This window comes from Trichechus manatus, unplaced genomic scaffold (genome assembly GCF_000243295.1).
Source record: "Trichechus manatus latirostris isolate Lorelei unplaced genomic scaffold, TriManLat1.0 scaffold00299, whole genome shotgun sequence".
In the NCBI taxonomy this organism is placed as follows: domain Eukaryota; kingdom Metazoa; phylum Chordata; class Mammalia; order Sirenia; family Trichechidae; genus Trichechus; species Trichechus manatus.
In genome coordinates, this window is record NW_004444235.1 from 579310 (window position 1) to 594464 (window position 15155).

A 15155-nucleotide genomic window follows, 5' to 3' on the forward strand; every position below is an offset into this window, starting at 1 on the left:
TTTGAGTTCTGCACCCCACCTTTCCCCTGCTCCATCTGGGACTCTCTGTTGTGTTCCCTGTCAGGGAGGTCATTGGTGGCAGCCAGTCACCATCTAGTTCTTCTGGTCTCAGGCTGATGAAGTCTCTGGTTCATGTGGCCCTTTCTGTCTCTTGGGTTAATACTTTCCTTGTGTCTTTGCTGTTGATCATTCTCCTTACTCCAGGTGGTTGGGACCAATTGATGCATCTTAGATAGCTGCTTGCAAGCTTTTAAGACCACAGAAGCCACACACAAAAGTAAGATGCAGAACATTTTCTTAACAAGCTTTGTTATGCCAATTGACCTAGATGTCCCCTGAAAGCATGGTCCCCAGATCCCCATCCCTGCCACTCTGTCCTGCAAAGTGTTTGATAGTATTCAGGAAACTTCTTAGTTTTGGTTTAGTCCAGTTACACTGACTTCCCCTGTAGTGTGTGCTGTCCTTCCCTTCACCTAAGATAATACTTGTCTATTATCTCGATAGTGAATAACCCTCACCTTCCCTCCCCACCCTCGTAACCATCAGAGAATGTTGTCTTCTATGTTCAAACCTTTTCCTGATTTCTTATAATAGTGGTCTTATACAATATTTGTCCTTCTGTGACTGACTAAATTCACTCAGCATAATGCCCTCCAGATTCCTCCATATTATGTTTCATGGTTTCATCATTGTTCTTTATCCTTGTGTAGTATTCCACTATGTGGATATACCATAATTTGTTTATCCACTTGTCCAAAGATGGGCTCCTAAGTTCTTTCCATCTTTTTGCTATTGTGAACACTGCTGCAATGAACATGGGTGTGCATATATCCATTAATGTGACGGCTCTTATTTCTCTAGGATATATTCCAAGGAGCAGGATAGCTGGATCATATGGTACCTCTATTTCTAGCTTTTTAAGGAAGCGCCAAATTGATTTACAAAGTGAATGTACCATTTTACATTACCACCAACTGTGTATAAGTGTTCCAGTCTCTCCACAACCTCTCCAGCATTTATCATTTTGTACTTTTTGGATCAGTGCTAGACTTGTTGGGGTGAGATGATATCTCATTGTAGTTTTTTTTTTTTTTTAATTGTACTTTAGGTGAAGGTTTACAGAACAAATTGTTTCTCATTAAACAGTACACATATTGTTTTATGACATTGGTTAACAACCCCACCACATGTCAACACTCTGCTGTAGCCATCTTGTCCTGCTTTTTTATATCTTTTGATATTTTCTGCTGTCTCCAAGACATTAAGGTGTTGTTTTCTTTAGGTATTGATTGTATGTTCATTGGTTCATCCTGCTTTTTTGTTTTGTTTTGATATGTCAGTGTGGGTAGGCCAGGCATGCTTTGTTGCTTCCTCCTCTGTGGACAGAATAGCTCTCTCACCACCTTGTCCGGTGGGCAGGGCAGCAGCAGACAGGGTGAGTCCACTTCACTGTATACTCGTTTGGCAAGGTAGCTGAGGGGAGACTGGGTGAGTGCTGTCTCCTGGTGTTGTGACATGGTGAGGTGTGGTGGCATGGTGAGGCCCAGTGCGAAGGGGGAGGGCAGTGGTGTACTGGGATAGGTGGAAGGGAGAAAGAAAAGATAAAAATGAAAAAAAAAGGGCAGCTGGCGAGTAGGGTCAGGACAGAACTTGGGGCTGGAGGGAAGGGGGTAGGTGGTATACAGAGCTAGGTGGGAGGGAGAAAAAGGAAGAAAGAGATAAAAGACAAAAATGGTGGTGCAGTGGGTAGGGATCAGAGGTGACTTATGAGGTTAGTTGGGAGGGAGAAAGAAAAGAAAGAAAAGAATGGTGGCAAGGCAGGAGTTGGCAAGTGGGGGCAGGGTGGACCGAGCGAGGTGGCAGGCTGGTAGCTCTCTAGCTGTGGCAGTGTAGCAGTATGACAGGGGCTGGTGGGAAGAGTGGAGGTGAAGTATGTGGCTAGGTGTGAGGGAGAAAGAAAAGGAAGAAAGAAGAAGAAAATAAATAATTTAAAAAAATAGCGACCTTGTGGGAGCCAGCAAGTGGGGACAGGGTGGACCAGAGGGCCAGTGGAAAGGGAGGAAAGGTGATGTACATGACTGGGTGGGAGAGAGAAAGAAAAGACAGAAGAGAAAGGGAAACAGACAGAAAAAAATGGTGTCACAGCTGGAGCTGGAAGGTGGGGGCAGGGCAGACCCGGGCCAGTGGTGGGCCAGTGGCTCTCTAGCCATGGTGTCATGGTGTGGGTTCAGCAAGAAAGCAGGTTAGGTGGCATACAGGGCTAGGCAGGAGGGATAAAGGGAAAAAAAAGAAAAACAAGCAAAAGAAAATAGTGGCATGGCAAGAGCCAGGGGTTGGGGTCAGAGTGGACCTAGGTCAGCAGCGGGCCTGTGACTATCCAGCCATAGTAGTGTGGTGGAGGACAGCACAAAGTGGGGAGGTGGTGTAAAGGGCTAGGTAAAAAGGAGAAAGAAAAGGAAGGAAGAGGGGGAAAAAGTGTGGAAGGGCACAAGGTGGGCACGGGGGTGGGGCTCTTATTGTGGACCCTGGTGTTGGAGGCTGCCAGGATGGTGGGTTCTTGCTTCTACTTACCAAAAGGTTGAGGGATGGGAAAGTGTGTTTCTCTGGTTACTGGGTACTTTGTCTCCTGTTGGGAGCTCTGTGAAGTTGCCTTCCCATACTCCCTGTCTGAGGTCATTGCTGGCTGTGTTCCAGGAAGATGGCAATGCTGTGCTGTGTTAGTTGGCAGGGGACCCCTACTCTGTATCTCTCCTTGTTCTCTGTTTTCCATCAGTTTCTTCTTCCATTCCATGTTTGACTTAGTTCTTTATCCCTTCATTTGATGCTAAGGATTCCAGGATTGATCTTTGTACCTGTTTTACTTAGTTTTTTAGGTCTTTTGCTGCAGAAGTATGGCATGGTACATCTGTCTAGAGCACCATGTTGGCTTTGCCTACTGTCCTATATTTTCTTATGGAAGATTTACAGTTTTTTTTAGCCTTTACATTTAGGCCTAAAATCCTTTCTGAGTTAATTTTTCTCTATGGAGTGAGGCAATGGTTGAGTCTCCTTTTTTTTTCTTTTTTTCAACCCTAATTGTTGTTTGATTATTGGTTTCTTGATTAATTACATTGTGGTCAGAGAAAGCACTGTGTATAATTTCAATATTTTCAAATTTGTTGAAACTTGATTTGTGGCCCATCATAATGTCAATTTTTAAGTGTTCTATGAGCATCTGAAAAGCATATTTTGTCAATTAGGTAAATCTTGTTAATTGGACTGTTCAAATCAGTATGTATACTGATATTTTGTCTGCTTGCTCCATCAGTTATTGAGAAATTTCTATTAAAATTTCCAATCATGAATGTGGATATGCCTATACCTACTTATCCTTTCAGTTCTGTTTTAAATATTTTGAAGATTTTTTTTAATTTAATTGAATTTAGAATGTTGTATCTCCCTAGCAGACTAAAATTTTTATCATTTGAAATCTATTTCTAAGTAAATATTTTTACATACAATGTCTGACATTAGTATACCAGCTCTGCTTTGTTTAAAGTGTGCATGGTTTATATGTTTTCATATAAACATATATGGAATATTCTTTTTACTTTTAATCTTTGTAAATTAATCAAATTAATCTAAATTCTTATATTCAAGTTGTGTCTCTTGTGGGCAGCATATAATATTATTTATTATCCATTCTGACAATCATTGCCTTTTAATTGGAATATTCAGTCTGTTTACATTTAATGTAATTACTGATACTTAGGAGTTCAGATTTGCCATTTGTCTCTCTCTTATTCTTTTAGATTAATTAGACTTTTTGTTATTCTATTTTTACCTCTATTTGCTTGTTGATCTTGCATTTTTATTATTGTTTTAGTTGTTACTCTATAGATTATTACATGTATCCTTGATTTGTTCAAATCTAACATAAATTATTACTTCCAACACTTCCCAAACTATGCAAGAATCACAGAACACTTTAACACTATTTATTCTTTTACCTTTTGTGCTATTGTTGTCATGGATTTTACACTGATATACATTTTAAATCTTTTCAGATTTTATTGATTTATACATTTCTTATTCATTTAAATTTACCCACATATTTACTTTTTCTGTGATTCTTTATTTCTTCCTGTTTCTTTGTGTTTCCTATCAGGGACCATTTACTTTACAACTAAAGAACTCCTATTAGTATTTGTATAGTGTGAGTCTGCTGATGGGTACTTCTTTCCATTTCTGTTCATCTGAAGACATCTTTATTTCACTTGTACTTTAGAAAGATATTTTTACTGGGTATAAAAATTCTAGTGCAGTTATTTTGTTTTAGCTCTGACATTAGATATCATTCTAAGGTTTCTGGCTTCCTTTCTTTTTGTTGAGAATTCAAGTGTCAGTTTAACTGCTACTTTTAAATTCATATGTCTTTTTCCTGTCTGGTCTTAATATTTTCTCTTTGTCTTTAAATTTTAGCAATTTCACTATGATACACCTATATATTTTTTTCTTTGTATTTAATTTGCATAGAGTTTATAGCACTTCCTGAATTGATGGCTTGATGTCTTTCATTAGTTTTTAAAATTCTGTCATTTTTATGTTCAAATTTTTTCTCTGCTTCATACAGTCTCTTCATTTTTTGAAGACTTTTATTTGCATTTACATATTAGATATTTTCACTGTATATCTCTCATGCTTCCTTTCTTTTTGTATATTCAATTTTCTTTTCTTTCTATGCTTTGTACTGGGTATTTTCTTCCAATCTCTGTTCCAATTTACTAATGCTCTCTTCATTTACTTCTGTGTCTATTAAGTTTATAATTTTATGTATTGTATTTTTTCATTTCCAGAATTTCCATTTGAAGAGTTTTTATATTTTCCAAATTTCTGCTGAGATTTTTTATTTTGTCATCTGATTTCCACAACATATGACTATTGGTTATTTTAAAGTCCAAGTATAATAATTACAGTATCTGAATCTCTATGAGTATGCTTCTATAATATGTTTTTATTCTTGGTCTTCAGTCCTGTGGTCTAATCTCCTGGGATCCCTAGTAATTTTTGGTTGACTACCTTTTGGACAGTGTGTATGATAAATTTTAGAGATATTTTAAGAATGTAGATAATATTATCTTCTTCCAATAAGGATTCATTTTTGTTTGCCAGTTAGATAAGGGGAAGTTTATTTTAATTCAATCATGGATTTAGTTGATTTGATGCCAGGCTTCATTATTTGTTTAGAGTTACAACTGAAAACTGGATTGTTTCCCAGTCTCCTCCTCTTTGGTGGGTCTGAATTCCAGTTTTTGCCTCCTAGTCATATAAGACTGTTAGAAACTCTGCTCAGCCTCTCAGCTGCTTGGCTTCTGCTTGCAAATAGGCAAATCTGTCAAGGGAGAAAACAGTACCAGTTGGTCTCATGTCTCTATACTTTCATACTGTCTTGGCCTAAGTTCCTAGAAAAGAATATCCGAGGCAAATTTTAAGTTCTGGTTGTTTACTGGGATGTGTAACCTCAGAACGGAAAAAGTAAGGGAAAAGGAAAGTGAGGCAGAAAAAGAGGAGAAACAAACAAGCAGGTTCATTACTGCAGCTGACCACAACTTCAAGAACAGACACAGCTTACTGCTCAGTCACACAGGAAGTGTTCAGACACACTGTACACCTTGCCTTGGAATAGTCTATCAGGGGGAGAAAATGAGAGGAAATTATCCAATGGCTCCCTCCTAACTTAACTTTCATTGGTCAAAATTTGCCCCACAAGGCATTAACTTTCATGCACTTCTAGATTGTGTCAACTGGAATCTTTAGACCCTCAAGGGAAACCAGATCCCATATCTTGCAACATTTTATTTCATACTTAAGGGTATGGTGGGTCCTGGTGCCATAGCTGCAGCAGCTCAGCCTACATCAGGCACAATGGAGTGTATGCTGGGACTGTAACTAAGCCTGTTGGGAAGCTGAGGCAGTGCAGAGCCTGTTAATGAATATGGTGGAGACCTCGTGCCTGTGGTAAGAGTTTGAGAATCTAGGAGACAGACAGGGCCTAAAGGATCTGAAGAGGTTCCAAAACTGTGTCCAATGCACCTTCTCTCAGAGATTTTGACTTCTCATAGCTCTTGATCCCTTGATAGTTCCACAATGCCTTCTGACAGATGGTTTTATACCTTGTCCAGTATTTCTGATTCTCAAAGGATGGTTTGGTTTGATCTGCAACAAACTACTTGAAATTACTGGAAAATAAAAAAACATCTCTATCTTTAAAAGATCTAATTACACTAATATAAAGTATTAGTTCCATATACGACTGATACCCAAACATAGATAACAACCAGTTGACATCAGCTTCATAGTAAAATTAGTTCTCACTTGTAGCTATAAATCACCACTCACCTATATATCCACTTCTCAGATGAATTCATTAGATGTTTCCAATGTCTTGTTGCACTTAATTTCCAGAGATTAATCACTGACCATATTACTCATCTTATAGAAATCCCCACCAGGAACTAAAGCAGTAATCATGGGTGAGGCAATTAAATAAGGACACAAAATTTAGCAGTTCCGTCATTGCCAAGGAAGAGGATTCACAACTAGTTTGTTATACGTTTACTATGTGTTTAATCCTGATAGCCGAGAAAACTCAATTCAGACTGATAATTATCATTCCTTCCTTTTCCCAGCTATAAAATGTACCTCTGGTGTATGAATTCTACAGATTTCTAGTCTGTGATTCATGTCCTTGTGACATGCCCCAAGAATTTCAGAATCTCTTCTCCTGTTGTTCCCAAACCTATGTTAATCCTGCAGTTGTTAGCCTCTTCTAGGTTAGACCAAAGATATTACTTCATAATAAAATTTTTTTAAAAATCTCTTTATTAAAAATTTACCATTATGCCTGTTCTGTGTTTTCATGTACTGCAGAACAGGAGGCATCAATGTCAGGAGCTCAGTTAGGAGCCCTAAATAAAGGTTTTCTCTTCCATTTGCTACCTTCCCATAGCACCTTAGAATAGACTTGGCAACTCTGGATTCAGGTGCCTCTCTTAATATGAGGATCACCCTTAGGAGAATGTTGATAGATGCATGCTTAATGATGCAGCTCATGGAAAGCCAGAGATGTTTTTCATTAAGGCTTCCTCCAAACTGACAATAAATTCACCACTAAGAGATTTTAGAACTTTCTAAACTAGCTTTTCCATACATCACCACCACTGGTCATCCTTGCCACTCCAATTTGAAGATTTGTGGTCAGTAGAAAATGGTGACCTTTCCAATAGTAGGAAGGCTTTTCTTCAATAAAGGGAATATGAGTATCTATAGGTCCCCACTAGAAACTAACCTACAGCCTACATCTCAGCATCAAGAAATATTTTATCACAAAATTGTATATGCAGTAAAAAAAGTATATGCAGTATAATCTCATTATATGATATTTATAACTATAAAGTATATAAACATGTATGAAGAAATATGTTAAAATATTAAGTGATTGTATCCAGATAGTAGGACTATGGGTGCAAACTTCTTTTACGCACTTAACTTGTAATTCTTTTATGTACTTATTTGTATTTTCCTCTTTTTACTTAATAGGCATATTATCTTTTAATTCAAAAACTTTTTAAAAAAACTATTTCTTTGGGTATTCATACAGGTGTTGCATTCTTCTAGGTATTAGATGTTCTGTTCTAGGTATTTACATATTAAATAAGTCAATAAACAAGAAATGTTTAGAAAAGGGTCTGGCACAAAGTGAATGCTCAATAGATATTACCATTATGGTTACTGCACAGGAAATTAAGTTCATTCGATTCACAAATTGAGAATTTATATTTAAAACTAGAGTCCCTGGGTGGTATAAATGGTTAAGTGCTGGACTATAAAAGAAAGGCTGGTGGTTCAAACCCAGCCAGAGGCACCTTGGAATTAATGCCTGGCAATCTGCTTCTAAAAGGTCACAACCTTGCCAACCCTTGGAGCAGTTCTCCTTTGCACGCATGAGGTTGTCATCAGTCGGAATCAACTTGACAACTACCAACAACAACAACATTAACACCATGCCCAAAATTTCCAAAGTAAAAATTGAATCATTCATTTCAACATATTTGCAAATTTAATGTATATATAAAACTTTACTAAAGCATAAAAAGAAAATCACACTGAAATATATTGAACAAAACTTTTTTTTTTCAAAAGCATACGTATTTAAATAGTATTTACTTAATAATGAAACCTTTTGGGAATTTTACAATTTTAATATTGTCACCATAAATACCCGATACCTGTGGTACCCCTAATTTAATAAGAAAAAAAACTTCAAAAACAGAATGCTAAACAGGAAAAGTGGCTGCTGTAAAATTTTATACTTTCCCCAATATTTGGCTAAAAGAATTTTAGATTGGCAGTCTAGATTATACCTTAGCCTTGACCCCTAGCTTCTCGGGATCTTAGTCCTCAGAACTGTAAGATAAAGATTTGGGTGATAGAATTGCAAAGATCCTATGACTGTAAGATTATAAAAATAAGTCAGGGAACTCTTTTGTGATAAAAATTAAGTCATAAGGAACTTTAAAGTTAATAATATTTTAAGATTTCTGATACCTTTGCTAAAACAAACAAACAAAAAAATCATATCAGTCATGGTTTTGGACTTTTACTTGGTATGATCAATCAAACCAGACCAGCTGACATCAAATTGATTCTAACTCATGGTGACCCCACATGTGTCAGAGTACAAATGTGCTCCATAGCATTTTCAATGACTGGTTTTTTGTAAGTAGATCACCAGACCTTTCTTCAAGGTGCCTTTGAATGGATTCAAACATCCAACCTTTTGGTTAGCTGCTAATGTGTTAACCATTTGCACCAACCAGGGACTCCATAAATCACAGGAGACATTTTAATGGTACATGCTCACACTGAGCAAAAGAAAGCTGTCCATAAATGCCAAGTTCGTGACTGCTCTTCATCTTTCATTATTTTGTAATGTTTGTATAATATACACCATAGCAACAGTTTAGTCAAAATTGAGATTATCAAAAGGCAGTTGCATGCATTTTGCTTGTTTGCATGGTAGCAATCATTCTAGCTAACACACAGTTAAAATATTTTCAAAGTGTAAGCTTCCCAGAGGGAATTTTGAAGAGTTGAATAGCTGACATCAATCAGGAAGGTGTGGAGGCAAGAGAGGAAATAATTAAGTACTCGATTGCTTTTGGAAACCATCCTGCAATTAACATCAAATCACATGAATAACTTACTGTATTAAGATTCAATAACTTAATATTTAAGATACTTCATCCCATTTTAAAGGTTTTGAAATCTTGAAATTGAAAAAATTAAGAAAAGTTTAAAAAAATGAAACTTTAAAATAGCTATATTTTTCAAACTACTTAGTGTGTGTTTGCCATATGCCTTAGTGTGTGTTTAGTTTCAAGAAACAGAATATACTGCTAAAAGTGGTTAAATAATAGGAGCTTATTACTTTACAAGGTCCGCAGGTGTCATAAATGGTTTGCACTCATCTACTAACTGAAAGGTTATTGGTTTTAACCCACCCAGAGACACAGGGAAAGAAAGACCTGGTGATCTGCTTCCGTAAAGATTACAGCTGAGAAAACCACATGGATCTGAGTTCTACTCTGTAATACATGGGATTGCCATGAGTCAAAATCGACCTGATGGCAATGGGTTGGGTTTTTTTTTTTTGGTTACTTTACAACCACAAATTCTGGAGGAAAATGGTTCCAGGTTTGTCAGAACAAATCCACAATTTCATCAGGGGACAGGACTCTCCATCTACCGTCCTTGGTACGTTGGCTTGGTACACTCACACTTGTAAGATGGCTCCCCTTGTTCCAGGCACCACATGGACATATGACAACATTTGGGCCCCCCAAATGGGTGCTTTTTCCCATGTGTTATTTTTTTTAGGGGGGAAACCCTTCGCAGACTTCTTATGTTCCATTGATTAGAATGGAATCTCAAGCCCATGCGCCAGCTACAAGGGGTCTCGCCACGCAGCTCCAGCTGTCCAGTCTGTATCAGACAAGCCATGCTCTGCCAGTGAGGTAAAAGGGGTACACAGCCAACACAGTCACTCCTACATGTTGGTATATGTTGCTGTAAGGATCCCTGGTGGTGCAGTGGTTGAGCGCTCAGCTGCTGACCAAAAGGTCGGCAGTATGAACTCACCAGTTACTCCATGGAGAAAGATGTGGCAGTCTGCTTCCATAACCTTGGAAATGCTATGGGGCAATTTCACTGTGTCCTATAGGGTTGCCATGAGTCAGAATCAAGTCGATGGCAATGGGTTTGGTTTTTTTGTCAAATATCAGCAGGGTCACCCATGGAGAATAGGTTTCAGCAGAGCTTCAGACTAAGACAGACTAGGAGGAAAGGCCTGGTGATCTGCTTGCAAAAACTAGCCAGTGAAAAACCTATGGAGCACAACAGAACATTATGCAACTCACTTGCTTTGAACACATCATCAGGAAGAGTCAATAACTAGAGGAAGACATCATGTTTGATGAAGTAGAGGACCAATGACTTTTCGTTCTGTTGTACATAAGGTCGCCATGAGTCGGAGTCAACTTGACAGCAGCTAACAACAATATATGTCCTTCAAAACTTTTTTCTTGGTGATGTTTTTTTCCTACACTGTTCAAATCATACTGTACATCACATTTGTAACCTGCACTGATAATTTAACATTTTACCATAAGCAACATTTCACCATAAGCATTTGTTACATAATATTAATCTTTGGAAATTTTATTTTAAATAGCTACACATTTCATGGAAGAAATACACCATAATTTACTTATCTTGTAATAAGCAGCATTCCCTTCATTTTCGAAATACCTATGAGGTATTAAACACTATATCCCAGAGGCTTTACATAAGGACTTCTAATCTTTAGAACAATCCTTCAAGGTAGTTATTATTATTCCTGTTTCATAAATGAGGGAACTGAAACTCATACAGGTGGGGCACAGAGTTTAACCCTTACCTGATACTCCTTTTGGTGAGTGGCAGAACAGGGAATTTGAGCCCTGGTCGATCTGATTCCAAAAACAGCATACATAATGATACTTATTCAACACTGTTGGGAAGAAAAGAAACTGAAACCCAAAGGAACAGGCCAATTTATAAATACAGAATTAGTTAAGTTTATTATTGAGCAAAACCAAATCCATTGCTGTCGAGTCGATTCCAACTCATAGCAACCTTATAGAACAGAGTAAAACTACCCCATAGGGTTTCCAAGGAGCATCTGGTGGATTCACACTGCTGCCCTTTTGATTAGCAGACGAGCTCTTAACCACTGCACCACCAGGGCTCCATTGAGCAAAGACAAACAAAACTAAACAAAAAACCTGAATTCATGCAGATAGGCAGCAAGTGGCTACAAAGCTATTGTAGATATTCAATTCCATGCATATGGAATTGAAGCCATAGTGGATCATCCAACTTTTGGTAAACAGACTGTAGTTATTCAGTTTGCATCGGTAGTTATGTTGAGCTTACTCTGACATCCTGTTTCTCATAATTCCTGATCAGGCTTATTGGGGCTTTTTGTTCATCATGATTCTTTATCATTACTTCCTATGGTTGTCCCAACAGCATATCTGTTTAGCACATGTGATTAGTCACGTTCTTCAACATTCCTCAGTAAGGTTAGATTAAGTTCAGTTTCTCACAGCACCAAAATACCAAAAGGTTCCCAATTTTGATAGCCAATAGGAATAATATATATATATTTTATATATATATATATATGAACTGTCTTCATCATCTAGTGCTGCTGTAACAGAAATACAACAAGTGGATGGCTTTAACAAAAAGAGAAGTTTATTCTCTCACTGTCCAGTAGGCTACAAGTCCAAATTCAGGGCGTCAGCTCCAGGGGAACGCCTCTTCCTTTGGCTCTGGAGGAAGGTCTGTGTCATCAAACTTCCCCTGATCTGGGAGCTTCTCTGTGCAGGAACCTCAGATCCAAAGGACACGCTCTGCTCCCAGTACTGCTTTCTTGGTGGTTTGAGTTTCCCGGATGTCTCTGCTCACTTTTCTCTTTTATATCTCAAAAGAGATTGGCTTAAAACATTATCTAATCTTATAAACCTTACCAGTATAACTGCCACTGATCCACTTTTTACATCATAGTGATTGAATTTACAACACATAAGGAAATCACATCAGATTACAAAATGGTACACGATCATACAATACTGGGAATCATGACCCAGCCAAGTTGACAGATATATCTGGGGGACACAATTCAATCCATGACAGAACCAAAAAAACAAACCTATTGCCATCAAATTGATTCCAACTCATAGCAACCCTATAGGACAGAGTAGGGTTTCCAAGGAGCAGCTGGTGGATTCAAACTGCCAACCTTTTGGTTAGCAGCCAAGCTCTTAACCACTGCGCCACCAGGGTTCCATTACATATACATATATAAATTTCATACTTTCTACAGTAGGCTTTATCCATATCCTCAACAGGTGAAAAACAGTCATTTTGTTCTTAAAGACATTAAGAAGACTATACAGTATCGGTGTCAGCAGTTAAATGGAATACATGAATAAAAGAGGAAAAATAAAAGGGAAGCAGGGGAGGAAGGAAGAAAGAAATGCATATACAGGGCAAAGGAAGGGAAGAGCGGAAAGTACCATAATTATTGTCAATTCTGCTGTGACAGAATAAATTCTAGAGCAGACTGGAAAACAGCATGGGGAAATATTTCTGGCCAGCAAGCAGGACAAGCAGAGACTAAGCCAAACTCAACTGCTGTCACTGATTGCATCACTGCAGTTTACCTTCTCCTTCCCTCTCTGCCTGAGGGCTTGGCCTCTTGATGACAAACTCCCTGTTCAGTTTCAGGCAAGCTGGGCCTAGTCTGACTAATTTTCCTACTCCCCTTCCAGGATATGCTCCAATGAGCTTTTCCGCTATGTCACCACCCTGCAATGTTCAGTGCTTGCCTCTTGTTTCCCCTCACCCCCATGTCCTCCCTGCCTGTGGTGCAGGTGGTTCTGGGAGAAAGGTGACACAAACAGCTACCCTTTGGACTCAGCAGAGCTAAAAAGGAAGCGCTGCTGGCAATGTTCCTTATGAAGTCAGGACACTTATTGAAAAGTGCTGACAGTCTAGTAGATGGGAAATGAGAGTCCCCTAGAGAGCAAGGAATGTTCACAGAACCTCCCAGCCTCCCTTCCTTGACCCTTGCCTCAGTTAGCAACAGCTGCACTAAGGTCAGTGAACAAGAGGGCGCTCCCAATCTGTGTGACCAGACTAGGCTAATGTGTGGAGATAGGTTTTGTGGTGGTCTTTAGGAGTGTTGCTTTGCCAAGTCCTGACAAGGGCCTCTGGAAGGGAGAGAGGAATTTAAACATTTGCCTTTGTCTGGTCTTTGTGATTAACAAGAAAGAATTGTTGGTTTTATCTTTCTCTATTCTAGACTGGAGCCCTGGTGGTGCAGTAGTTAAGAGCTGCAGCTAATAACCAAAAGGTTAGCAGTTCAAATCCACTAGCTACTTGTTGGAAACCCTATGGGGCAGTTCTACTCTGTCCCATAGAGTCACTATGAGTTAGAATCAACTTGACAGCAATGGGTTTGGTTTTTTGGTTTATTCTAGACTGGTAATACTCTTACTTCCAGAAGCTGTGGAGTCAATAGTGACCTCATCTGTGTCAAGTAGAACTGTGCTCCATAAGATTTTCAATGGTTAATTTTTTGGAAGTAGATCTCCAAGTCTTTCTTCCAAGGTGCCTCTGAGTGGACTCAAACCACCAACCTTTCAGTTAGCATTAACTGTTTACATCACTCAGGGACTGAATATTCTAACACACACACAAAAACAACAACAAACCCCGCCTCAAAAAAGGAAAAGAAAACCCATTGCCGTCGAGCAGATTCCAATTCATAGCACTCCTATAGGACAAAATAAAATTGCCCCATAGGGTTTCCTATGCTGTAATCTTTATAGAAGCAGACTGCCACATCTCTCTCCCATGAAGCAACTGGTGGATTCGAACCACCAGCCTTTTGGTTAACAGCTCAGAGTTTAACCACTGTGACACCAAACAACAGCAACAATAAAAAACAAACAAATAAACCCATTGCCATTGAGTAGATTCCAACTCATAACTGCTCTATAAGAATATTCTCGCATAGCACCTTGCTATGAATAAGAAAGACAGAAAAAGAATTGATGCCTTTGAATTATGGTATTGGCAAAGAATATTGAATATACAATGGACTGTCAGAAGAAGGAACAAATCCATCTTGGAAGAAGTAAAGTCAGAATGCTCCTTAGAAGCAAGGATGGCAATACTTTGTCCCACATGCTTTGGACATGTTATTAGGAGGGACCAGTCTCTGGAGAAAGACATCATGCTTGGTGAAGTAGAGGGTCAGCGAAAAAGAGGAAGACCCTCAATGAGATGGACTGGCTCAACATAGCAATGATTACAAGGATGGCGCAGGACTGGGCAGTGTTTCATTCTATTGTACATAGGGTCACTAAGAGTCAAAACCGACTCGACGGCACCTAACAACTAACAACTACACAAGTTTGGGCTTTACCTAAGACAGGAGAAAGATGATGAGTGAAGATGTGATAAATCTTATTATCATGTGTATATATGATAATAAATCTTATAAGTGTATTTTATAAATTTATAAATAGAAATATAGTAGAAATACAGTTCTGGTTTTCTTTCTGCCTCCCCATGTCCTAGCAGAGTGACATTGGAAATGTTGGTCAACTTCTTTAAGCATCACTTGATTTCTTCATTGCTGAAATGAAGGTGATAAAATCTACATCGGAGGGTTGTTAAGGTAAATGAGAGAGAACGTCCATCACATGTCAGGCATAAAGCGATTGAGTAGAAATATTAGTTCCCTTTTCTCTCTCTTTAACCTAGTTGCCCAAGAGAATGTAGATTTTTCCAAAAATTTCATTTCATCAACCAATGCATTAAAGTATTAAAACATTTCCACTACTCTTAAATAGTTTATAATCTAGATGGGGAGATAATGATAAATCACATGGAACAGTAAGAGAACAATACAAGAATATTTAGTTAAATAATAAATTATATAATGTGTCCTTCAGCTTATTTAAATATAATTGCTATGAAAACAGACAACTAAACATGGG

The 15155-nt window shown here is 38.3% G+C and overlaps 1 long non-coding RNA gene across 6 annotated transcripts in view; it reads right to left on the bottom strand.

Annotated features, from left to right (window-relative positions):
* The window catches only part of LOC111819193 (uncharacterized), a 61277-nt gene that overhangs the window by 12793 nt on the left and 33329 nt on the right, over positions 1-15155 (bottom strand). For 4 of the 6 annotated variants that reach the window (XR_002822948.1, XR_002822949.1, XR_002822947.1 and 1 more), the window contains 2 exons: positions 10997-11089; positions 2772-6205 (listed from right to left, as the gene is read on the bottom strand). This is a non-coding gene — a long non-coding RNA (uncharacterized LOC111819193). Of the gene's footprint in view, positions 1-2771; positions 6206-10996; positions 11090-15155 lie in introns of those variants that run through there. The other 2 variants (XR_002822951.1, XR_002822950.1) reach the window with 2 other exon arrangements.